Consider the following 26675-nt stretch of genomic DNA (forward strand, 5'->3'; position numbering starts at 1 on the left):
AGGGATGGAAATTGCTCAAATGAACAATTTGCATTTCCTCTCCTCCTGGGGGGAAAATAAATGCAAAAACATCTGCTGTGAAAGTTAAAGTCTAAGCTCCAATTCCTCCAACTTTCTCAGTCCTTGTTTTGAATAGCAGAGCACTAACAAAAGGCAAGTGTCTTTTTTTTTTTTTTTTTTTAAATGCACACAGAGAGTCTGACATCTAACAAATGGTATGTCCCCAGTGCAGAGATTGAGAATATGAAAGTGAGAACAGACCAGTTAGCTAGCAGTCAAGTTATGGAGGGTTCCCGTGACCATGAACCTGACTGAGGAGTGTCAGTCAACAGGTAGCCAAGGTGGTCCTCTGGCCAGAGGACCCATTATCCTGCCCTCTGTGAAAACAGACATCAAAAAGCACAGTTCCTCTCACTAAACAAACAGAAATCTTTTCCCACATTTCCGGCCCCATCAAATATTTCCCCTTCCAAAGGCAGGACAATCTTTCCACCCTTCCTTCCTTCCCCCGCCACCTTCCTTCCTTCCTAGGGCCGCAACTGTGGCATATGGAAGTTCCCAGGCTAGGGGGCAAAGAGTGCTTCAGCTGCCACTCTACACCACAGCCACAGCCACGGGGGATCCAAGCCTCATCTGCAACCTACACCACAGCTCATGGCAATGCCAGATCCTTAACCCACTGAATAAGGCCAGGGATCAAACCCATATCACCACAGAGACCATATCAGGTTCTTAAACTGCTGAGCCACAATGGGAACTCCAGTTGTGTGTATCTTGAAGTCCATCAGGAAGAAGACCTTTAGAGATGCAGGTGGAGAGCCACCCCACCCCCCACCGAGGTCATGATAGTCAGCCATCGCTGTCTCTTCCATGGGAGACCAGGGAGCCCCCTCCGTGGTCATTGGATGGGAATTTCTCCTCCCCAGTTGCATGGCCATGTGGGAAGATCAGGCAACATCGGGTCCAGAGCCCTGGATCCAATTAGGGCAGGTATCTTATCACCTGCCAAACACAAGTTGGTTTTCTTCTTTCCCTTCAGAGTTGCTTTTGCTAATTTCAGTGAGCATGGCATCAAGGCCAATCAGAAGAGAATAAGAATCAAGTCCAGGAATATGTGGGGCTAAATAGATAAAAGCTGTCGCTCAACAGATCCCAGTGGAGCTCTTTCTGGCAGGAGACGCTTTCCAGCATCAAAGCCACTTGGAACTTATCTATAGGATGCTTTGACCTTTTAGCTGCTAGAGCTGCTTCAGTCTGAGTTGCAAAAGTACCCAAAGTTTTTCAGCCATGACCTTGGCCTGGCTCTTCTTTTTTTCTCTTCTTCTGTCCCTGGAACTAGACTATTCTCTGAATGTAGTTTGGTTCCATTGGCCAAGGATGTTTGAAGCCAGAGCTGGGTTCAGATTTGTCTCTCGTTCCAGCCTCATTGCCCCTCAGGATGAAGGAATTCTGTGCAAAGATCCTATCATTGTTGATCTTGGCACATTCTCTTGGCCTACATGTGTGGGCCCCAGATGGGCCCCCAGTGTGGCCAGCTGGCTGGATGTCACCAGGGAACCCCTCTCATCGCAGAGGGTCACTTCCTTTCTCAGGCTATAGCCACAGGAGCTGTGTCGACTGGGGCTGGGAAAGTAGGCCAAACCAGAACCGGCTGGAGAGGGAAATCAGGCAGAGTGTGTTTGGAGGTGTCTCTGATCCACAGTGAGACACCTCATTTCTACTGAGGGTGACTTTGGAATGATGTCTGTTTGCCTTCACTTACTGAAGGTCAAGTAGTGTAGCCCAAACCATGTAATTCACTGAAATTCACACGGACCAACTGGCATCCAAATTTCTTTTCTAAGAATCAACATATTTCTATCTTGTGATCTCATCATCAAATATTGCCAAGTATGTGTGCCCACGGTGTGGATACAGTGGGGCCAAAGCTGGGCTGCCATCTGCATGAAGACATGTTCCTCATATGTCCTTCTCTGCCAGTTTGCTGCCTGAAACCCTCAAACAAAAAACAAAAATTTTAATTCCACCATCTGAGCCAAGGACTCTGCCAACTATAGAAGCTGCTCATTGAAAATGTCCCATGAAGATTTTTTTTTTCCTTTGTTCAGCTGCACCCATGGCATACAGAAGTTCCTGGACCAGGGATTGAATCTGAGCCACAGCTTTGACCTATGCCACAGCTGCGGCAGTGGGAGATCCTTAACCCATTGCGCCAAGCTGGGGATCGAACCAGCAACTCCAGAGACCAGCTGGATCTTTAACTCATGGTGCCACAGTGGGAACTCCATCCCGTGAAGATTTGGATGATGTAGATTCTTCTTCTTTTTTTTTTTTGGCCATGCCTGTGGCATGCGGAAGTTCCGGGACCAGGGATCCAACCCACACCACAGCCGTGACAAGATTGGATCCTTTAACTGCTAGGCCACCGGGGAACTCTGATGATGTACAGATTTGTGCCTGAGGTTAAGCTCTGCAGGTAGCTGGCAGTGGGGAGGGGAAGGGTAGTCAAGAACAGGCGGTCCTTAGGGCCTTGAAAAAGGAAGAGCATATCTGGAAGGGGACCAAGAGGGCCACGCAGGGCAAGGAAGACAGGGTCACCCACACGGCACCCTGCCTGGTCTCTCAGGTAATGATCCTCCTGTCATTAGCATCACAGGCCTGCAGGCAAGGCCCCTTATGGATGAGAAGCTGCCTGTGTCCAGACCAAGGCCAACAGCACATAAAATGGCCTGGGTTCAGGTCACCCTGAACTGCATTGACCACCCGGGCCCCCAGCAGAACTGTAAGTAACCAGCTCCGTCGTGAGATCCATTCACCTGGTTATAGACAGAGGGATGCAGATGTGGGTTTCCAAACCTTTGGTCATGATGTGCTTTCAAGGGCAGGGATCCACAGGCCCATGGCCAACCTGGGTCTCCAAACTGGGAAACTGATATTAAACCAGCATCTGCTCTTGATCCAACCACCTGGCCCTTTCCATCAGGCCCTCCAAAAGGCCGAAATAATCTTTCACACAGTCCAGGAAGAGGATTTTATCAGGAAGAGGGCTGCAAGCAGACCAAATGAAATCTCCCCTCCTCCCGCCCTCTGCCTCACTTAGCCAGGCAAGCTCCTGGGCCAGTCTGTGTTCTCATGGTAGCTCTGGTGGGAAGGAAACAAAGGACCTGTGTAACCTTTTCTCACAATCATGTCTTAGCCCTTTTGCTAAAAAATACTGACAGGGCCCATGGTGTGTAAGTGCAATGGAAACTCAACCACTGAAATGACTGGGGATGTCCTTAGTCTGGTCAGAGAAACTTGGATCCCAGCTAGTTGACCTTTCATCTTGGAAAAAAATAGGAGTTTCTAAATACCCTGAAATCACCAGTTATATTTAAAATACTGTGCCTGGATTTCCCATTGTGGAGAAGCAGAAACGAATCTGACTAGGATCTATGAGGATATGGGTTCGATCCCTGCCCTTGCTTAATGGGTCAGGGATGCTGTGTTGCCGTGAGCTGTGGTGTAGGTTACAGACATGGCTCAGATCCTGTGTTGCTATGATTGTGGCGTAGGCCAGCAGGCGTAGCTCCAATTTGACCCCTGGCCTGGGAACTTCCATGTGCCACGGGTACAGCTCCAAAAAGCAAAATAAAAAAAAAAATAAATATTGTGCCTATTCTATTTAAAACAGCCATGCCATGTGTACAGCCCTAAAAAGCAAAATAATAAATAAATAAAATAAAACAACATAGTGTGCCTATTCTATTTAAAATAGCCATGCCATGTGTACAGCCCTAAAAATCAAAATAATGAAATAAATAAAATAAAATAAAATAGTGTGCCTATTCTATTTAAAATAGCCAAGATAAATAAAAAAAAAAAAAATAGGGAACTTCCATGTGCCACAGGTACAGCTCCAAAAAGCAAAATAAAAAAATAAATATTGTGCCTATTCTATTTAAAATAGCCATGCCATGTGTACAGCCCTAAAAAGCAAAATAATAAAATACAATAAAATATTGTGCCTATTCTATTTAAAATAGCCAAGACATGAAAGCATGAATATCCATTGACAGAGGAATGGATAAAGAAAATGTGGTACATATATACAATGGACTATTACTTAGCCATAAAAAAGAATGAAACAATGTTATTTGCAGCAACAAGGATGGACCTGGAGATTATCATACTTAGTCAGACAAATACCATATGATATCATTTACATGTGGGATCTAAAATAGGACACAAATCAACATATCTATGAAACAGAAACAGACTCACAGACATAGAGAACTGATGTGTGGTTGCCAAGCGGGGTGGGGGAGGGACAGACTGGGATTTGAGATTAGCAGATGCAGACTATTATATATAGGATGGATAAACAACAAGATCCTACTGTACATAGATAGCACAAGGAACTATATTCATTCTCTGTGATAAACCATAATGGAAAAGAATTTTTAAAAGAATGTATATATATGCATAACTGAATCACTGTGCTGTACAGCAGAAATTAACACCATTTTGTAAATCTATATACTTCAATAAATTTTAAAGATAATAAAGTATCATGTCTATGAATATAATGAACACTATTTAGTTTCACTATCAACATTTGTTCATGCCCCGAAAGAACTGACAATCTTATATTCATATTTACAGTCTGAGTTCCACAGTGCCTTTTAATTCTTTACCATTTCATCTTTTTAAAAAAAATCACATAACGTATGGAAAGATTACTCACTTGACTGGCATCAGGTTTGAAATCACCCTGAATATATTTCCTAGCACTTTCCCATTGATTGCCTTGGAAATAAATAACCCCAAGAGGTAGCATCCTATTTATATGTCCAAGTTAGGAATATTTCTCTTATTGCTCTGCCTCTAAAATAAATTCCCAAGAAAGTGTGTGTAAAGTATCCAAATACCATTTTCAATAGCCGCCAAACCTTGACGTTCCCGTCTCAGCAAGAAAGCATGTAACCAGTGAGTAAACTGCCTCTTTGTCAAACATAAATGCAGCGAAATCTAAGGTGGCTCCTTTTCAACTAAATTGTCTCAGCACGCGGAGCAGCAGGGAGAGGGTCTGCTGTAGGACACAGGCGAAAACCCAATCTTTAGATGATTTTTCCAGGAGGGTATTTATATTAAGTTCCGGGGAGAAATGATGAGATATTCGTGGTGAAACGGCACATTTTCTTTCAGCATCACCCGCTCCATTTAAATGCGTTCTAGCTTTTCAGAACGTGTCCCCGACGGGGCTGCTGGGTCGCCCCGGGCTCTTCCTGCCCGACTCCACGGGCAGGTAAATGAATTCTGGAACCCCACTGGTTGCCTGGGATTTCCACGAGACCTGACCTCCCCTAGACGCACTCGGCCTCCAGGGTCATACATGCTTTTCAAGAGACATAATTTTGTCTTGTCTGGAGCACAATGTCATTAGAAAGCCACTTGGCCCACCCACGCAGCTGCCACGGTCCCTTGGCATGGCCTCAGCCTGCCACTGGCCGGGCTGTCCCTGGAGATGGAAAGAGGCTCCGGGACGCCGGGCATCACTTGCTTGAACCAGACGCAGGAAGCCTTGGGGGTTACACGGGAGCGCCCCCACCCCCCCGCCCCCGGCCCCCAGCCCCCGCAGCCTTTGCTCTGTGGCCTTGGGCACAAAGGAGGCGGTGCCGCCAGGTCCCAGCTGCCCAACCCCTGCAGTGGCACATCCAATCCCCAACCCCCTCCTTAAACGGCCAGCCTGCCCTAAGTCGCAGACCCCATCTGTAACTCAGCTCTCACTCCCTTCCTCACGCTTTACACCCAGAGGCAGTGCCCTATAAAGAGAGCCTTTTCATTCCTGCTCCCCCTGCCCTAACTCCAGCCTCTCACTCCAAACCCTGTAACAGCCTCTCCGAGGTTACTCCACACTCAATTCCACCTCCTCCCATTTCAGTATTACCCCAGAGCCAGAATTCTTTTCCAAATACATACCTTTGGCAATGTCACAATGTCACCCTCCTGCTCACAGACCTCCAGTGACTTTGACTTCTCAGGGCCTGGAGTCTCCTTAGCTGGGTGCTCCGGCCCTCTGCCTGTGTATGTAAAATAAAGTTTTATTGGCACGCAGCCACACCCATTCATTTACATACTGTTTCTAGCTGCTTCCACGCTATGACCGCAGAGCTGAGTCCTGGTGACTGAGACCACAGGGCTTGAAAAGCCTTAAAATAAGATTTGCCCCTTTATAGGAAGCATTTGCTGACCCTCTGCTCTAAAATGCAGGTCCCAAATTTCCTTACCAGTTTCGGGTCTTTTCCTGCCTTTAGTGCCTTGATTGACACTAGTCTACTGTCGGCTGGGGGTAATTTACCCCGCCAGGCCATCCCACTGGACCAATACTTGCAAATTCTTTCCTGGCTCCGGTTGCAGCGTTATCTCTGGCTGCTTTGGATGCATCACACTTCCTTGTGGGGTTTGCACGTTCTGACTTTTGCTATAAATATTAATAATGTGTGTCTCTTGCTGCTTCCCAGCCCACCCAGAGCCTCAAGCTTCCTGAGGGCGGGTCACCACCATCTCAAGCACCTAGCCCAGCTCCCTCCACACCTCCCGAAAGTCATTCAATTTTTGGACTTAAACACTGGGGAGTCTTTTCTTCCAGTAGCTTCTAGAATAAACTATGGGCATTCTCCAAAATGCCCATGGGCATCGCAACATCCAACACAAGGGGAAGTTGGAGTGAAAAGAAGCAGTGGTCTTAACAGATTTGGGTTACTATCTTACTTTTGCCATTAAAAAAAAATTTTTTTTTAAAGACCACGTTGTAAGGGCGCACCCCAGGGCCTTGGAAGGAATGAGCACAAGTGAGAGCCTTGGAGCTCAGCCTTGTGGGCTTCATGGCAAATTACCTCTGTATCTAGGAGTCACTCAGGTGTGAAGGCTTTGATGGGATGGCCAGGAGAGCCAGTCCGCCGAGAGGTACGTGCTCCAGGCTAACCAGGGCTCCAGATCCACCTGGTGCTCTAATCACCCAGGCATCCCCCTGGCATAACAAGGGCCGACTTCTACATTTTTTCTTTAATCTGGGTTTTAGAAGCCTTGCAGATTCACCATGGAAAACGGTCTGGCAGTTTCTCAAAGAGCTAAGTGTAGAATTACTCCATGACCCAGCAATTCCACTCCTGGATATTTACGCCAAAGGAACTAAAAGTAGGAATGGATACTTAAACACCCATGCTCATAGCAGCACTACTCACAATAGCCAAAAGGTGGAAGCAACCCAGTGTCCACCAGCAGATGAATGGATAAACAAAATGTATGCCTGTGATGGAATACTATGCAGCTCTAAAAGGACGTGATGTTCTGAGGCATGCAGACCTTGAAAATAATATGCTAAGTAAAATAAGACACAGGACCATTTGTGATTACACTTACATGAAATATTCAAAATAGGCATATTTTTAGAGATGGAAAAGAGATGAGAGGTCACCAAGGGCTAGAGGAAGGGGGAAAGGGAAATTATTAATGTTTAGAGAGGTTCTGTTTGGGATGATGGAAAAGTTGGAAAAGTTGAGAAATTAGCAATAATGGCTGTACAACATTTGAACATAATTAGTGCCCATGATTTGTACTCTAAAGAATTGTTCAAATGGTATATTTATGATACGTATATTTTGCCACAGTATAAAAATACCAAGTAAAAGCAAGGTGACGTCTGAGCATCAGAGACAAATTTGTTCATTATTTATAAAACAGAAACAGACTCAAGACATAGAGAATAGACTTGTGGTTGCCAAGGGGAGACAGGGCGGGGGAGAGAAGGATTGGGAGTTTGGGATCAGCAGATGCAAACTAGTATATATAGAATGAATAAACAACAAGGTCCTACTGAATAGCACTGGGAACTATATTCTGTATCCTGAATGGATAAGAAATAATGGAAAAGAATATAAAAAGAATGTATATATACATATATATGAATAACTGAACCACTTTGCTGTACAGTAGAAATTAACACAACATTGGAAATCAACTATACCTCCATAAAACTAAAAAAAACCCTGAATTTGTTCAGATCATGTTATTCATACATAAAAAATATCTGTCAGAATATTTTGCATGAAAATATTTATCTAAAAGGATTGCAATCTCTGGAATAAGGACTCGATAGAGCTCATGTCTGTAGAACTCATATATAAAAAAATCTTGCAGGTCAATTACTAAACCAATGAAAATTGATATTCACCTGGTATACATTCACCAGCCCTCCTGCCACTTGTCAACCCTCAGCCATGGATGAAATCAGCAGCAGTGAACGCACAGGTTCCAAGAGATGGTGTGGGTTGTGTATGCCAATGTTGTCTTTGAAAAACAAAAAGCTCACCCGGGGGCAATTTGCCTGGGCTAATTTGTTTTAGGCCTTGAACTCCCTGAAGTCTGTTTAATATGCCTCTGGCTATCTGTATAGACCCTGACAGCCAGCCAGAGGTGAGGGGCAAGCAGATAACGCACAGAGGTTTCATGGGAGCAGAAAAAGCATTGATACAGGGGGATTATTCAGTGAACAGGAGATGCACTTACGACCTGTGCATTATGGGTCACCTCTCTAAATGTATTTGCCACCCCGTGCCCCACCCCCAGGTTCCAGGTGCCCCCTCAGTCGCTTTCTCTAGGGCACATTCAGAGCCTGTATTAGGAAGGGCAAATAATACTTGATACTACAACATACTCCAAGATGGTTTAGCACGATAAGAGTTTTGTCTTTTTTTAAAAAAAGATTTTTTCATTTTTTAAAGTTTTATTGCAGTATAGCTGATTTTTGTTGTTGTTGTCTTTTTGCCTTTTCTAGGGCTGATCCCGCAGCATATGGAGGTTCCCAGACTAGGGGTCTAATCGGAGCTGTAGCCACCGGCCTATGCAGCAGCCACAGCGACGTGGGATCCAAGCCGCGTCTGCGACCTACACCACAGCTCACGGCAGTGTCGGATCCTTAACTCACTGAGTGAGGCCAGGGATCGAACCCACAACTTCATGGATCCTAGGTGGATTTGTTAACCACTGAGCCACGACGGGAACTCTCCAGTATAGCTGATTTAAAATGCTGTTACAGCAAAGCGATTCAGTTATACATATTCACATATCCATTCTTTTTCAGATTCTTTCCCCATATAGCTTATCACAGAATATGAGCGGAGTTCCCTGTGCTCTACAGCAGGTCCCTGTTAAGCATCCATGCCATATACCATAGTGTGCATGTGCCAGTCCCAAACCCCCAATCCACCCCTCCCTCTACACACCTTTCCCCTTTGGTAAACATAAGTTTCTTTTCAAAGTCTATGAGTCTGTTTCTGTTTTGTAAATATGTTCATTTGTATCCATTTTTTTAGATTCCACATATAAGTGATATCATATGGCATTCATCTTTCTGTCTGACTCACTTCCCTCAGTATGATCATCTCTAGGTCCATCCATGTTGCTGCAAATGGCATTATTTCATTCTTCTTTATGGCTGAGTAGTATTCTGTTGCATATACATACATCTTTACCATTCCTCTGTGGATGGACATTTAGTTTGCTTCCATGTCTTGGCAATTGTGAATAGTGCTGCTATGAACATAAGGGTGCACGTATCTTTTCAATTCATGGTTTTGTCCAAATACATGCCCAGGAATGGCATTGCTAGATCATATGGTAATTCTATATTTAGTTTTCCGAGGAACCTCCATACTGTTCTCTGTAGTGGTTGCACCAATTTACATTCCTGCCAACAGTGTAGGAGGGTTCCCTTTTCTCCCTCCTCGGCATTTATTACTAGTAGACTTTTTGATGATGGCCATTCTGACTGATAGTAGTTTTGATTTGCATTCTCTAATAGTTAGCCATGTTGAACATCTTTTCACGTGCTTTTTAGTCACTTGTCTGTGTTCTTCAGAGAAATGTCTATTTAGATCTGCCCTTTTTTTTTTTTTTTTTTTTGGCTTGGGTTTTGTTTTTGTTTTTTGAGGTATAGGAGTTGTTTGTATATTTTGGAGATTATCCTTTGTGAGTTTTTTCATTCCAAAACAATCTGAGGTGGCTGTACCTACCAGGCAGGGGGCCTTCTGTGCTCCTTCCAGCTCCTTGACTCCCTTATCCTCTAGGGCTTTTGAGCTGCCTGCTGGATCCTATGCAGACGACTAGGAGACAGGGGAGAGGGATGGTGGAGATGGCAGAGGTGGGTTTTCCGGATGTGATGCTCATCACTTCTGCCTACATCCTACTTGTAGGCAGTCACATGACCTCATCTGGCTGCAAAGAGGTCTCAGAGACAGATTTGGGTGAGGACAGAACAGTGTTCCTGCCACAGGGATGTGATGAGCCATACAATCTTTGCCTCCTCCCATCCCCTTGTACTATTTTATCCTCACTCCACGAGGAGATGGGAATAGCCTGCCTTCCAAGGGGAGGAAAAGGAGACACAGAAACCTTGAACTCAAGGCTCCAGCCTGGGTAAAGACTGTGACCAGGGGCTGCCCTTCTGGCTTCCTGGCTGGGTCAAGGCTACCTCCTCTCATGACCTTCCTTGAGCTCCAGGGCAGACTAGGACAGCCTCTGCTCAGAGGGAGATGTGCTTGGAACATCTGGGCTCCAGATGCGGCTGCTGGCTTCCTTGATGGCTCCGAGTGCAGGGGAAGATACTGGTCTTAAGCTCTAAAACCCTGCGAGGTCTGCTTTTTGTCTCTGAGAGATCTCCTCTCCCCTCTGCATTCTTTGAGGGCTGGATTCAGTGGAGCCAGCTCCATCCAACAGCTGACAGGGGATTCTCAGTGGAGGACAGTTGGTTTTGGAACAATTCCTGCTGTCAGTCCCGTAAAGCCTAAGCTTCCTGACCCGTGGGGGCATGAGGACAACCCCACCTGCTTTTGCAGTTAGTCATGGGGGGGAGTTCACTGTAAAAAGTTGGTGGAAAGTTAAGCTGGGTGGTGCACAGAAAAGGATGCGTTTGTTGGGCTGACTCCCCCACTCTGCCTTCTTTCCTGTGACTTTGTTCACTGGCCCGTGCAACACGTGTTGCCAGGATATGAAGAAGCCACCAGTAAGAAGTACCTTTTGCCTCCTCTCTGTGCGGGTTTCCAACCATGCATCTGTCTGTATTTTATGTCTCATCATGGCGATCTTAGAGATGAGGTTGGCCTCTATGGCGTGACCCCTTAATTCATGATATGAATAGCAATGGGAAGAGTTGAGGAGATTCGTAAATGGTCGTTCACAATGGGATTTGGGGGGAAATGTAAGTGCAGTGTTGGAGTTTCCGCTGTGGCACAGTGAGTTAAGGATCCGGCCTTGCTGCACTGTGGCATAGGTATGGCTTGGATTTGACCCCTGCTCCTGGAACTTCCATATGCTGTGGATGCAGCCAAAAAGAAAAAGTGCGTTGTCTGCGACTTTGACTTTCCAAGGTTGAGATCAAGAACAATCATACCTTTAGACTTTCCTCCAATGTGTCTTTCATTCACACAGAATCCTGAGCTGGATGGATTGTGTTAGCCCCAGGAAGGATTTTTTTCTGTTTGCATGTAGCTCTATTACTAAAGATGCTTTACAAATAACTGAGGGGAGTTTCATTGCTGCTCAGTGGTAACAAACCCAACTAGTAACCGCAAGGTTGCGTCTTCGATCCCTGGCCTCTTGATCAGTGGGTTAAAGATCTGGCATTGCCGACGCAGCTCGGATCTGGCATTGCTGTGGCTGTGGCTGTGGCTGGCAGCTGCAGCTCCAATTCAATCCCTAGCCTGAAAACTTCCATATACTACAGGTGTGGCCTAACACACACACACACACACACACACACACACACAAAACCCAAAAAAACAAAACCTGAGAAAAGTAAATATTTGTTATATTAGTACAGAATATAAGATCAGAGTGGTTCCAAAATACACTTGATGTAAGATTAGGGAGTATCACATGAGAGGGGTTTACTTTCTCACATAGCCAGACAATCTGGATGTAGAGATGTGGCAAGGTTGGCTAATTTAGTGACAAAAAAACCTATGATTTTTTTGCTCTGCAGTCCTCAGCCATGCTTCCTCATAGACACAAGATGGATGCTGTGGCTCCAGTCATCACATGCTCACAGAACTACAGCCAAAGGCTGCGATGTGTTTCCCCTTTACATCTGAGAGAGAAATATCTTTCTTAAAAACAATACCACCCCCCCCACCTGCTACAGACTTTCTTTGTATCTCATTGGCCTAAAGTGAGTTCATTCTTATCCTGAATGTAATCATTGGTAAAAGGGACTAAGATTACCCTAATTGGATTAGATTGGTGTTGCTAAAACTTCAGCATGAATCAGAATCTCGGGAGTGGGGGGAAGGGGGCTTATTAAAATACAAACGTCTGTGTTCCCCCACCAAAGTTTCTGATTCAGTATACTGAGGATAGGGGCCTAATAAAATCTGCATTTCTAATAAACTGCCAGGTCATCATACTGCTGCTGGTCTGGGGATCATATTTTGGGGACTGTTGGTTTAGAGAGATCTTGATTCATTTTCTGGGGCTGGGGCAACTGGGGGAAAACGTCAGGACAAAATCAGCAGAAGAGAGCTTGTTAGGCAGGCACCTAGTCTCATCCACCACATTTTTATGTTATTTTCCCTCGCATTTTCTGAGTACATACCTAGACTCTTTTGGCCTTTGTTCAGGACACTGCAGATTAGATATTTACTGAAATATTTTTTGTATTAATTTGATTCCTACAGCAAGTCTTTTCCCTCTGAAACTAACATAAAATCTAAGTCTATCAGTGTGTACAGCTTAAATTATGTAGAGCTTAAATTATTTCTTTCCACATTTATTACCTTTGGACCTTCTCTGCGAAATGTTATCAGTCTTCATGTTTGTTTTGTCATCAGTTTATTAAAGCCATCTTAAAAACCTCACAACCCTTCTTAGCTCTTTCCACCCTAAACACTTTTGGGCCATCAGCAAATTTTTCCACACTTCATCCTCTGGGCCATTGACAAGCATATTGAGCTCAATCACTGCAATTACCAGCTTGAACTTCAGGCACTAGCAGCATCTGAAACAATGTATGACAGCCTTCAATCAGTGTATCAGATGCTTAACATTAAAAAAAAATTCATATTGGATTCCATTATTTCCTGTGCAGAGTTCGTAGCAGATATACAGAAACAGATTTGAACCCACTTGTATATAAAGAAACTTATGCTTTGGAAAAGTGAATGTAAATGGCTTAACATTTTGGAGACTATTTTGGATATCTAGAGGCACTAAATTTAGAGGTTTGTTTTGAAATATCCGTTCAATCCTATGCCCCAAGAGCTAGCTACTTGCTATCAACTTCCACCCTTAGAAAGATATTCTTTGGAGTAAATAAGCATCTACTTTAAAATAATTTGTGTCTCTTGAAAGGGTAACGTTAAGAGAGCTAGTCCTGGAGTTCCCACTGTGGCTCAGCAGTAGTGAACCCGACTAATATCCATGAGGATGTGAGTTTGATCTCTGGCCTCTCTCAGTGGGTTAAGGAGCCAACATTGCCATGAGCTGCAGTGTAGGTCACAGATGTGGCTCAGATCTGGCATTGCTGTGGCTGTGGTGTAGGCTGGCAGCTGCAGCTCTGATTCAACCCCTAACCTAGGAACTTCCATATGCTGCAGGTATGGCCCTAAAAAAAAAAAAAGAGCTGGTCCTAGTCATCAGTACTAACCTGAGTGTGAATCCATTTAGTAAACCTCACCCCTCTCTATTCATATCTATGTACCAAAGAGATGCTAGGATGGGAGCAAGGGATGATGGATTTGGGAACTCAGGGAAGCAAACCTCGCGATGGGAGGGAATTCTCAGTGGGCCTGGGCAGCTGAGGGGTGGTCATGGGACCTGGATGTGATGCTTATAAGGAAAAAGGGCCCAGAAGGTAGCAGTGGAGGCAGAAGAAGTAGAAACACATGTCTCTCACAGTTTGACCTAAGACAGCCCTGTTTAGTAATAACGTGGATCTTAAAAAAGATTAATAAAGACTCCTGGGATGTTCTTATTAATAGAGGAATATTAACACCTGAACTCCAGACCAGCCTCCTGTCCCTCACCTTCTGGTCAGGACATGCTGATAAGGCCCATATCTGCTTTTAAGGTTTAATCATAGTCCTTATCTCAAGCAAGCCCCATTGGGCTGGAAACGAAGGTGATGAAACCAAGGCATGAGAATTTTTAGGTGAGTCACCTAAGGCCATATGGTTAAGACCTAAACCATGATTTGGCAGTCAGTGCTGTTCCCATCACACCATGTGGTCTCTAGGATCAGGGCTGCTGTGGATGGTTGTGCAGGCTGTGCACTGGACAAAGGCACACAGCTTATGGAGTAACAGAGCAGCAGGAACCAGGGATGCTTTTGTAAGTAGCACAAAAGCTCCAAATGGACCAGCTTAGGCTTTGCTTACTCATTACTAGCTATTAGTTTAGTACAAATGAAGTAACCCTTAATAGACCAGAATTCTTATGTTTATATTAGAATTATTTACATAAAATGGGTGCCTGTAAAGCTGGTTCTAGGTATAAGGACAATTGGATTTCTGAGCATCTTCCTGAGTGGTTTTTCTGCCTCTGTCTTGCCTTTTCCAATCTCAGGGCCACTGACACATTGCTTCAGCAAGACCTGCCCTATTTTTTTTTAACAGCCTTATTGAGGTATAATAAACAATGTTGTCTTTAAAATGTATAACTTGATTGCTGTCATATGTGTGTACCTATGAAACCAACCCCACAAGGTGATCAACACATTCACCCCACCCCAAACCTTCCATTTGTCATCACTCTCCCACCCCTTCCTCTCAATCCAGGGAAACACCCATCTCCTTTCTGGTCCCTCAGGTCAGTTTACATCTTCTAGTAATTTTTTTTGGGGCGTGCACCCGGAGCATATGGAAGTTCCCAGGCCAGGGATAAAACCCTGCCTCAGTAGCCACCTGAGCCCCTATAGTAACAACATCATATCCTTAACCCACTGGGCCACAGGGGAACTCCACACATTTTATAGATTTATATCAGTGGGATCATACAGGCTGTGCTGATTTTTTGTTCAGCTTCTTTACCAGCATAATTATTTTGAGCTTTATCCATGTCCTTCCATGGATCAATATTTCATTCCTTTTTTATTGCTAAGCAATATTCCATTTTATGGATATGGTACAATTTGTTTATCCATTACCCTAAAGACAATCATTTGGTTTTATTTTAATCAATCAATAAATTAATTAATTTTGGCTATTACAAACATGGCTGCTCTAAACATTTCTATGTAAGTCTTTGCATGGACATAGGCATTAATTTCACCTGGATGTCTAAAAGCAGAAAGGCTGGATCTTATGGAAAATGTATGTTTAGCTATTTAAGAGAGTATCAAACCATTTTCCAGGCATTTGTGCCATTTTACATTCAGTGTATCAAAGGTCTAGTTCATTCACATCCTAACCAACAAAAAACACATAGACATGTTAATAGGCACACAATAGTACCTCATTGTGGTTTTAATGTGTATTTCCATGGTGAAAAATCATGTTGAATATCTTTTCATGTGTTTATTTTCTGTCTATATATCTTTGATGAATTATGTTCAAATCTTTGCTCACTTAAAAAAATAGTTATTTTCTTATTACTGAGTTTTGGGAATTATTAATATATTGCATATACCAGTTATTTATGAGATATGTGATTTATAAGCATTTTCTTCTACTCTATGGCTTATCTTTTCATTTGTTAAACAGTACCCTTTGAGTATTTAATTTTGAAGCAATTTACTTGATCAATTTTGTAAGTGTGTGCGTTATTCTTTTGCTTTTGAATGTAAAAAAAAAAATTGCCTAACCTAAGGTCACAAAGATTTTCTCCTATGTTTTCTTTTAAAAATTTTATAATTTTAGTTTTTACAGCTAGATCTCCAATCCATTTTGACTTACTTTTTGTATATAATGTGAGGATTAGTCTGGAATTATTTTTTGCATAAAAATATCCAATTGTTCCATCTCCATTAGTTGAAAATATTATATTTTCTTCCCTGAATTATCTTTGCATCTGTGTAAAAAATCAATTGACTTTATAGATGTGAGTTCATTTCTGGACTCTTTTTTTCTATTGATCATATTGTTTATCTTGAACCAATATCAGACTATCTCAATTACTCTATTCTGTTCCACTGGTCTATTTATATGTCTTGATGCCAATACCACAGTATCTTAATTACTGTAGTTTTATAATAAATACTGAACTAAGATGGTGTGAAATCTTTCTTCCTATTTTTCAAAGTTGTTTTCATTTTCCTAGGTCCTTTATATTTCAATATGAATTTTTGAATCAGCTTGTCAATGTATAAAATAAGGATTTTTATTGGGAATGCATTTTTTTCCTACAGATTAATTTGGGGAAAGGTTGACATATTTGTTAAATTGGGTTATCTGACCCATGAAACTGGTAAATCATTCCATTTATTTAGGTTGTTCATTTCTGTCAGCAATGTTCTGTAGTTTTTTTCCCCTTTTTTGGCTGCACGCACAGCATATAGAAGTTTCTGGGCCAGGGATCAAATCCGAGCCATAGCTATGGCAATACCAGATCCTTAAACCACTGCACCAGGCCGAGGATCAAAGCTGTGCCCTTGCAATGACCCAAGCCACTTGCAGTAGGATCTTTAACCCACTGTACCTCAGCAGGAACTCCAATATTTTGTAGCTTTAATTTTCCGTGTTTTGCCAGATTTATCCCTAGGAATTTTAACTTTTTATACTACTGTAAGTGGAATTAAAAATATTAATAGCAAATTGTTCATTGATAATATTTAGAAATAACAAATTTTTGTACATTGATCTTGCATCCTGCAGCCTTCCTAAAGTGATATACTCATGCTTTTGGTTTTTCTGTAGATTCTATAAGATTTTCTATATAGATGATAATGTCATCAATGCATGAAAAAGGTTTTATTTACTTCTTTTCCAATTTCAATGCCTTTTCTTTTTTTATCTGGCCTTACTGATTGATTTGGTTGGAACCTCCAGTATGGTACTGAACACATTCTAATCTTCAGGGGAATGTGTTCAGTCCTTCATCATACATATGAGGTTAGCTATACATTTTTCTTTGAAAACCTTTATCAAGTAGAGAAATTGCCTTCAATGCCTAGTTTGCTGAGACTAGGACCTCCAATTACGCATATATTAGACCACGTGAAGTTAGCTGTCCCACAGCTCAAAAATACTGTTTATTGTTTCCAATCTGTTTTCTCTCTGTGTTTCATTGTATTTAGTTTCTGTTGCTACGTCTTCAAGTTCACTAATCTTTTCCTCTCCATGTCTAGTCTGTTTTAGTTCCATCCAGTGAGTTTCTCATCTCAAATATTACAGTTTTCATAGAATTTCAGGTTGTATCTTATATTTTCCATGTCTCTGCTAATTAGGCATGAGCATTCTTCCAATTTCTTGAACACACTGAATACAGACATAACTATTAGAGATCCTCATCTACTAATTTCATTATTCATGCCATTTGTGCATCAGATTCCATGGATTGGATTCTTGCTCTGATCATGGGACAAAATTTCCTGTTGCTTTGCATGCCTAGTAATCTAGATTGGATGACAGACATTGTGATTTTTACCTTGTTGGTTGCTACATAGTTTTGTATGACTGGAACTCTTCTTGAACTCTATTCTGGAGCACGGTTAAATTACTTGGAAACAGTTCAATCCTTTCAAGTTTGCGATTAAAGTCTACTGGGCAGAACCAGAGAGAATGTAGTCCAGGTCTAATTTTGCCTCAGCACCAAGGCAAACACTTCTGGGTGCTCCACCCGCAGCTCCATGAATTATACTTCTTTTGCTCTGGCCCTGTGTGATCTATGGAGAATATTCACTTTCATCCTCTTGGGTGGTTCTTTCCCCAGCCTCAGGTGTTCTCTCACACATGTTTGTGGATAGTCAGTGGAAGCCTTGAGGGAATCCCTCTGTATTTCTGGAGTCCTTTCCCCTCCTCCCCCATTTACCCTGGCCACAGTGGCTTCCCTGGATCTCATTTCTGTCTCCTCAACTCAGGAAGAACACTGACATCTGCCTGGGTTTCCCTCTTGGCCGCACTGCTTGGAAACCCTTCTGTAGGGCTCAGCCGCTCTAGGGCTCCCGTGGTTTGCTTCTCATCTTTCAAAAATTGCTATTCTTTACTGCCTGATATCCAGGGTCTTTCAAACTCTTGTTTCATATACATTGTCTCCACTTCCAGTTATTTCAGGCAAGAGAGTAAATCCAGTCCTTGTGACTCTATCTTGTCTGTGCTACTTTTAAAGACTCTGCCTTAAATCACAATTTACCAAAACAACAAGGGGTCCTACCTATATCACAGGAACAATCTCCTGGGATAAAACACAATGGGAAAAAACAAAAACCTTAAAAAGAATATATAAATATATGACTGAGTCACTTTGCTGTATTGCACAAATTGGGACAACAATGTAAAGCAACTATAATTTTAAAAAAAGAACTTACCAGGTTCAGGTGCCTCTCCTTTAGGGCTTCTTCTCCATCTAATTTAGCAATTATTTAAAATGAGCAGCCAGGGTTTGTGATTAAGAGCATAAACCTTGAGGTTGCACAAGCTAAAGTGTGATATCACTTCATTCTCATGCTTTGACCTTGCTCAAGTTACTTACCTGCTTCAAGCCCCAGTCTCCTCCTTTAAAGTCAGGGGAAATCCTGGGAGATTTCATTTTATGTGTCAATCTGGCTATGGTGATCAGTTGTCTAGTCAAACATTAGTCTAGATGTTGCTGTGAAGATATTGTATGACTGCAATTAACACTCAGAGTCAGTAGGCTTTCAAGGGAGGTGACCCTTGATAATGTGGGTGGGCCTCATCCAATCAGTTGAAGTAAAAACCAAAGTTTCCAGGAGAAGATGGAATTGGCTTCAAGACTCCAAACACACACATCCTGCCGGAGTTTCTGTCCTGCCAGCCTGCCCTGTAAATGCTGTATTTGCCTGGTCTCCACAATCACATGAGCCAATTCCTTAAATGAATCTCTTGAAGCTGGACACTTATTGCTGATCAGTTCTTTTGTTCTCTGTCTCTCCCATTTTTCCTCTACCATGTATTTGTTTTAAACTACAAGTGGCCAACACCTTAGCTGTGTGATTTCCCTTTATCGTTATGAAGGGCTGTCTTCCCTAAGCTGCAGTGTACAAGGCGATATCTCAGAATGAAATGAATCTTCTCTTAGAGTACATCAGTTCAGGCAATAACTGAATACATGGGCACAGGGTCGGACGCCTATGAGGCACGTGCCTTACATTACCTTCCCACAAAATTCAAAGTTTTTTTTTTGCATTTTAGGGCCGTGCCCATGGCTTGTGTAAGTTCCCAGGCTAGGAGTAGAATAGGAGCTACAGCTAGCTGCTGGCCTATGCCACAGCCACAGCAACGCAGGATCTGAGCTGCCTCTGTGACCTACGTCACAGCTCATGGCAACACTGGATCCCCCGACCCACTGAGCAAGGCCAGGGATCAAATCCACATCCTCACTGATATTAGTTGGATTCGTTCCCACTGTGCCACAATGGGAACTTCAAGTTCTTGCCTTCATTCCTGTACAGGGCTGCCCTGAGATGCTCTTCCACTCCTTCTCCCCCATTCACAGAAGCAGCCACGAGAGCCACAGAAAAACTTGGGGGTCAGAGCCAGGAAACTGAAGGTGGGAGATCCCAAAGCCGTGGCCAAGTGAGGTTGGACTGAAAACTTGAGGGAAAGATCAAACTCCAGTTTTTATTTTTGGCCGTGCCAGTGGCATGTGGAAGTTCCTAGGCCAGGGCTCAAACTCTTACTACAGCAATGACCCAAACTGCTGCAGTGACAATGCTGGGTCCTTAACCCTCTGTGCCACAAGAGAAACTCCAAATTTTTATCCAGAAAAACCCAGGGCAATCAATATACATCAGCCTGACTGATACTCAGAAAAGCACGATGTAACAGTTTGGTCTTTCTGCGGTGGGCCCGAGAGAATTAGGAGGGTGAGAAAGGCACCTTTTAAATCAGGAGAACATCCTTTTGCTGAAAAGATTTGAGTGTTTCTTCCTTTTCCAGTATCATTTACACCATCATCACAGCCTTAAAACCTGGTCTTTCTGGCATCGTGTTTTCCCTATGAAGCATCTAAGCAGAGATCACGAAGTGGGATTTCAAGCAGAACTTCTGTGTGGACCTTTGCTCTATCTGCCTCTTTGCTCGGGCAGAAGTATGTGTTAAGTCAGTTATAGAAACAGGAACTTAAATAATGGATGAGCTCTTCCCATTTTCTGTAGACAAAGGAATTTTCTCAACAGGAGAAAAGGCAATTGTATTTATCTGGGTAAATGGGTATCTTATCACAGAGGAATAACTGGAGAAAACATCATGATAGGAAAACAAATGATAGGAAGACATTAGATATTTTAATTTATCCGGTCTTTTTCTTTTCACAGTGGAGTTAGGAAATTGAAATGTGTAAGCCGGAGCAGGTGGAGTTTTAAGTCCTACCATATTCTGACATGTGACAATTTTAGTCACATAAAAATTTAAATTTCTTGCTTTGGAAAGAGCTAAGACAATGGGAATAAGAGAAGAGACACTCCTATGCTCTGAGGATGAATTTTTAAATGGTGCTTGATTTGCTCATTGAACCTTCATGATTTGATTCATGCTATGAAACTGGCACAAATAAACACTAAATGAGGCATTTTTGAATAAATTTAACATTGAAAGCTCTGGTCGAGGGAACTACAGCATATATCATTTGGTAAATCTCATTTCTCTGAAACTTGGGACTTTATGCTTTTTATTGGCTTTTTCTTGCCAGTTTTTTTTCTCCATCATTGAGTCATTATGACTGTTCAAAAGAAAGCCAGAATTCATGCAAAAGCATATAAAAGAAGACTAGATTAATTTTGAAATTATAGACACTCCAGGAAACAGTAAAGTTAACACACCTGGTGTAAAACATACTTGGAGCACGTTCATGTTTAATGAAAAATATATTCCACCGAGTATTAGCACTGAACAACACTACCTAGAAATCCATTAATAGTTTTGCAGCTTATTGGACGGTTGAGATTTTATTATTCCCACTCTAGCCAAGCATGATATGAAAATGCTTATAAATCTCAACAACTAACCCTAAAGTCCTGCCAAATTACTTCCCCCCACACACACCCCCACACCCATCAGCAGAATGTCCTATTCCATGAAAATCTGAACATGTCAGCAATACCTACAGAGATGCTACAAATTACTTCGGCATTAAATCATCTACTAGAAGACGAATCTATGACCACCACGGGAAGAGGATGAAATATTTATTTAAAAGGCCAGTGGGGAGTTCCCACTGTGGCTCGGTGGTAATGAACCTGACTAATATCCATGAGGATGCAGGTTTGATCCCTGGCCTCGCTCAATGAATTGTCATAAGCCAGATCCTCATGTAGGTTGCAGACATGGCTTGGATCTGGCATTACTGTGGCTGTGCCGTAGGCCAGCAGCTGCAGCTCCCATTCAACCCCTAGCCTGGGAACTTCCATATGCTGCAGGTGCAGCCCTAAAAAAATAAATAAATGAATAAAATAAAAGACCAGTGGATCATGGGACACATAGCGAGTTGGTAACATGCTCAGTAAACCGTAATGTTCTCACTTCTGGGAGAGGACTCTGCCATTTCCTCTAAACCAAATCTTGGTTATTCAACAAAATCAGATATTCCCCTATCGAAGAAATAAGCTCATAAACAGCGACAGAGACTGGTTTTCCCCTCCTCCCAGTGAGACTTCTCTGGAATTTCCTGCTTCTCTTTCATGCAGGAGATTTATTTTTTCTATCCTTCTTTGAAGGCTCTTGAATTTGTATCCTTTTTGAACATGAATTTTTCTCTTTTTTAAATTTAATTTTTTTTTTTTTTTTTGCCAGAATCATTTTCTTGTTCTTAGTCAAGGACACAAATTGATCCAATTAACTCAGTTGATTGGTAGTTCAAGTAAATATATTTGTGCTTGTTCACAGCAGTCAAGCGTTCCTTTGGATAGGGAGATCCCATGGTGTCTCAGCAGGTTAAGAGCTCAACACCGTGTCCACGAGGATGTGGGTTTGATCCCTGGCCTCGTTCAGTGGGTTAAGGATCCGGCATTACTAAAGCTGTGGTGCATTTCGGTTCGACCTCTGGGAACTTCCATATGCTGCCGGTGTGGCCCGAACATGTATTTTTCTTGAAAAATATTGGATTAAATAATTCTCAGCCTTGCCTTGTCTCATAAAGATTATGCTCTGATTAAAAACAGACCCGGCTTGCAGATCTGCTTTCATTTTTTTTTTCTCCTGAAACGCAAACAAGAGAATTTTTAATAAAAACATTCCACTTCCCACCAGAGACGCTGACAATGGTGATCCAGGTATTACCCTATCTGCAAATATGCATCCAGCACGCACGGCCTGCGTGGAAGTGGTTTAAAGGCTTAACCCAAGATTTTCATATTAAGAATGGAATGTGGTATCTTTTGATTCCTTAAGTCCCTCATTTTGAAGAAAGGCACCTTTTAAAATGATCTGGAAGTTTCCGTTGTGGCTCAGTGGGTTAAGAACCTGACTTAGTATCCATGAGGATGCAGGTTCGATCCCTGGCCTCACTCCATGGGTTAAGGATCCGGCATTGCCATGAGCTGTTGTGTAGGTCATAGATGAGACTTGGATCCCGCGTTGCTGTGTCTGTGGTGTAGGCCGGCAGCTGCAACTCCGATTCCACCCTTAGCCTGGGAACTTCCACATGCCACGGGTGCAGCCCTAAAAACAAAAGACAAAACAAAAACAAAAACAAAATCTTTATGCGTCACTGTGTAAAAATACGATTTTAAATTTTAAATTGAAAAGTATAAGATGCTACATCTTTTCTAAGAAAATGGCCAAAATGTGCATATGTACATGCATATTTTCATATCTACACATTCGCACACGCAGGAGCATCTCTGGAAGTACCCACGGGCACTGGCCATGCTTGTTTTCCTTGGTGCACTGTTTGGATTGCTCATCTTGCCTGCATGGCAAGTTGGTTTTCTAGGAGGCGGATTCTGAGCGGAGACTCGTGAGGATCACAGATGAGGGAGTGTGCTCCGGGAGAGAAGGAGAGGAGGGGGGATCAGGCACATGGAAACCTTGATCTGGATGGATTCCCAGCAAGGCCAACCCCTGGGAGGTCTGAAGCTGGACCACCCCTCAGAGTGGCCCCAAGATGGGAGGAGGGGCTGGGCCTTCATTCCTACCCCCCCACCCCCACCCCATCCCTCAGTCACTGGATGCTGTCTGGTCCTGGGAGGAGGTGGAGCTGGGGTTGAGGAAGTTTTCTTCAGCTTGAGGCAATCCCCAAAGAGGGTTGATGGTAAGAGCCTTTGAGCACATTCCCAGCAGCTGGCAGCGGGGGTGGGCAGGCAGGTGGGGGGCAGGGAGTCCCCTTCTTCCTGAAGCGGGAGGTGGGGGTGGGCAGCACCGTACAGCATCTACAATGTTATCTTTCCATAAATGATGGCATAGGTATCAGGAATTTAATTTGCAGTCACAGTAGTTTGTGGTGTGATATTTGCCCTCGCCTGCCCAAGGTTTGCCTGCACCACCCTGCCGAAAGTCCCTGAAGTTTTAACAATTTGTTGCAGGGTGGTTTAAGAGGGGCTTCCTGGGAAAATCTGTGTGTACTCACTGCCCTCGTAGGTTACTCCTTCATTGCTTATTATCGACCAATAACTCAAGCATACATGACGTGGCCAGTGGAGAATGAGACACTGAAATTGTCCAGTTTCCCTAGCTTTGCCCGTGCTAATAACAGAAGGAGGTTAGGCTAGTTCTCTGGACAGTCAAAGGAGCCTGAATACAACACAGAGAAGTATTCCCCCAAATGGGATGCGGGTGCTTCAGGGGGTACCAAAGATACCCACTGGCCCTCTCTCTATAGCAAGGACATTTGCTATGGCAAGGAAATTTGAGAATTTTTACATATACATAGAGTCCTGGAGTGGCCACTTGGATGGAATTAAAAAAGAAAGGACACAGAGGAAAATGTACAGTCCTGGTCCCTCCTATGACATTCACTGTCTGTACCTGTCCCAAGGACATCACTGTAGCAAAAACACTGAACCAGAGATCCACAAAAATGTTACAGGATGTCATAAAAAAAAAAGAATAGAATCTTAATGAGATAGGGGAATGACCATGACAATTTTTAGTGCCCTCAGAGGGTTATAAGTTATCTCATGGCAAAGCACTTAGAAATGTGATTAAACTTGAAATGGTCATTATTCTTTTACAAATACAAATGTCCCAAATATGCTGGCTATTTTTGTGTATGTGTGGTTACAAGGGGCAGACATATGCTCTGGCACACATTTTCAAAAATTAAATGTGCTTAATCTGTCCATTTGAGAAAATGATGTTAAGATGAGTGAGAAAGTAATAACTTTTGAGAGAAATTCCTGCTATGGAAAGAGCATTTTGGAAATGGATGTTTGTGCATGTTTCTGATTTATGTGGCATTTATTGCCACAAACAATGTGAAAACTCATAAAGATTCTGGAAGCAGAATTTTCTAACCTGCCCTCAATTTTTTCCAAATGAATAATGTTATCACGTTTTGACTATGTTTATTAGGAATATTGAGCGCCACATTTTCCAATTAATTTGCAGCAACATCCATGTGACATTCAGAAAAACGGAAATTTACTAGCCCACAAGAAACCTTGGGACAATTAGCAGAGGGACTTACAAAAATCAATATCATGATTTCGTTAAGTGCAGTAAAATCAGGGCACTTTTCCCACTTAAATCCACACACTTTTGTGAAGCACATTTTTATGTATTACAACTAAGCAATAAAATGTAGTGAACTCAAAACCAACATCACAAGTTGTTTTGGGTTTGCTTTGGTTTTTGTTCTTTTTTTTTTTGCTTTTTAGTGCCACACCCATGGCATCATGGAAGTTCCCAGGCTAGGGATCGAACTGGAGCTGCAGCTGCCAGCCACAGCCACAGCAATGCCGGATCCAAGCCCTGTCTGCCACCTACACCACAGCTCATGCCAACGCCAGATCCTTAACCCACTGAGCAGGGCCAGAGATCAAACTCACGTGCTCATGGATGCTAGTAGGGTTTGCTGCCACTGAGCCACTACAGGAATTCCACAAATTATTGCTGATCTCACTATTTCAGGAAGTATTAAACCAAAATTTTCACTAACCAAATTTTTAACATCCCACTTCAACTTTTTTCCTTTAAAAACATTTATTTTTTTAACATTAGGAACACAGTCGTAACATGTTCATACTAAAGCAAAATATAAGTAAATACAGATATATCAAAATTTTTAAAGTGTATCTATTGGAAGCACACAGTCCAAAGTGATTTGCCGATAGAGAGGCATGATTTACATTCTTGTATAGAAGATAACTAACCAGGAACAGCAAAGAAAATGGGCTGGTTCTGTCCTTTGCAAACTCTATCAGAAAAAAAAAACACATTCCCCACAATGCATGTAGCATACCAATCCTGAGTGTGTGTGTGTTGGTCCTCTCGTGCCAAGTAAACAAAATTAGAAAGTTAATTACCTAAGCGTTTTTACAATTGTTCAGCAAGGTCTATATTGGCCTTTGGTGAAAAGTCACGTTGGCGGAGCTCAGTCCCAGAGATTCTGAGTCAGCAGGGGAACTACTGTTGGCTCGGGAATCTGGACTGTTAGCAAGGACTCGGCGCTGTTGAGAATTAGTGCTTCATTTGGAAGATGAGGACACTAAGGTCCAGACAGTTCAGGGATGTGGTACAGAGGGGCTTCCCTACCCGGAGCCAGGACGCGGGCCATCCAGACTCAGCTTTCCCCCATCCAGGGCACCTCTCTAGGTACTTCCTGCTCCTAAAGCGATCATCTGGCGCAAGCCCAGTTTGATATTTGCAGAAAGCAGAGGAAAGCAACTGATTCAGAGCTTTAGCTCGCAACCACTCTTCTCTTGCAAAATATCCTTTGAGTTTTCTGGTGAGACTAATGGCCACAGAGCTGAGGAGAGCTAGAGACAAAAGGTCATTGTTGGGTTGGCTGGCGTCGCCATGTTGCTAGGAGAGCCTCTGTGAAGGAATGTCCCAGGCACCAGGGGCCCGTTTCTCCGCACAGCCCTGCCATGTGCAAAGGATGCCGCCTCTGTACATGGGGAGTGGGCCCACGCATCCCAAGGCCAAGGTCAGAGCACCTGGGAAAGGGATGGTTTCCTCCCGGCCTTTGCGGCACAAGAATTGAAGACGGGCACCCAAGTCCCCCAATCACCATGGAGGTCTTACATTTTAGAAAATAAGCATATGTTAAACTTTCGAATATTGCTTTGCCTTGTAGTACCCAAGCCTACTTACTCCTTTCTCCTTGACCACAGTTATAATGAAGGGCAGCAAGATGGGCCTGACATGGACATGTACCCATTTTGTTGGAAAGAGGCCACGACTTGGCCCGTGTGTGACTTGCAGGCCCTGGGAACTTGCCAAGCACGGTGGCGGGAGGGTGGGATACTGGTCCCGACACCTTGATCGTGTTAGTTCAAACGCCTCTCGGGTCAGGTCAGGGAGCAGAGGAAGAGGAGGGTGGAGGCTGCAGGTGAAGGGAGCAGATGCTCTGCCCATAACAGTGTGATC

The 26675-nt window shown here is 43.1% G+C and overlaps 1 protein-coding gene across 1 annotated transcript in view; it reads right to left on the reverse strand.

The window, feature by feature from the left end:
- Positions 1–26675, reverse strand: part of ZNF438 (zinc finger protein 438) — a 440040-nt gene that overhangs the window by 295455 nt on the left and 117910 nt on the right. The window contains exon 3 of the mRNA XM_021064197.1: positions 5962–6062. The gene's annotated coding sequence lies outside the window, so the exon portion shown is untranslated. The remainder of the gene's footprint in view (positions 1–5961; positions 6063–26675) is intronic.

This window comes from Sus scrofa, chromosome 10, assembly GCF_000003025.6.
Source record: "Sus scrofa isolate TJ Tabasco breed Duroc chromosome 10, Sscrofa11.1, whole genome shotgun sequence".
NCBI lineage: Eukaryota > Metazoa > Chordata > Mammalia > Artiodactyla > Suidae > Sus > Sus scrofa.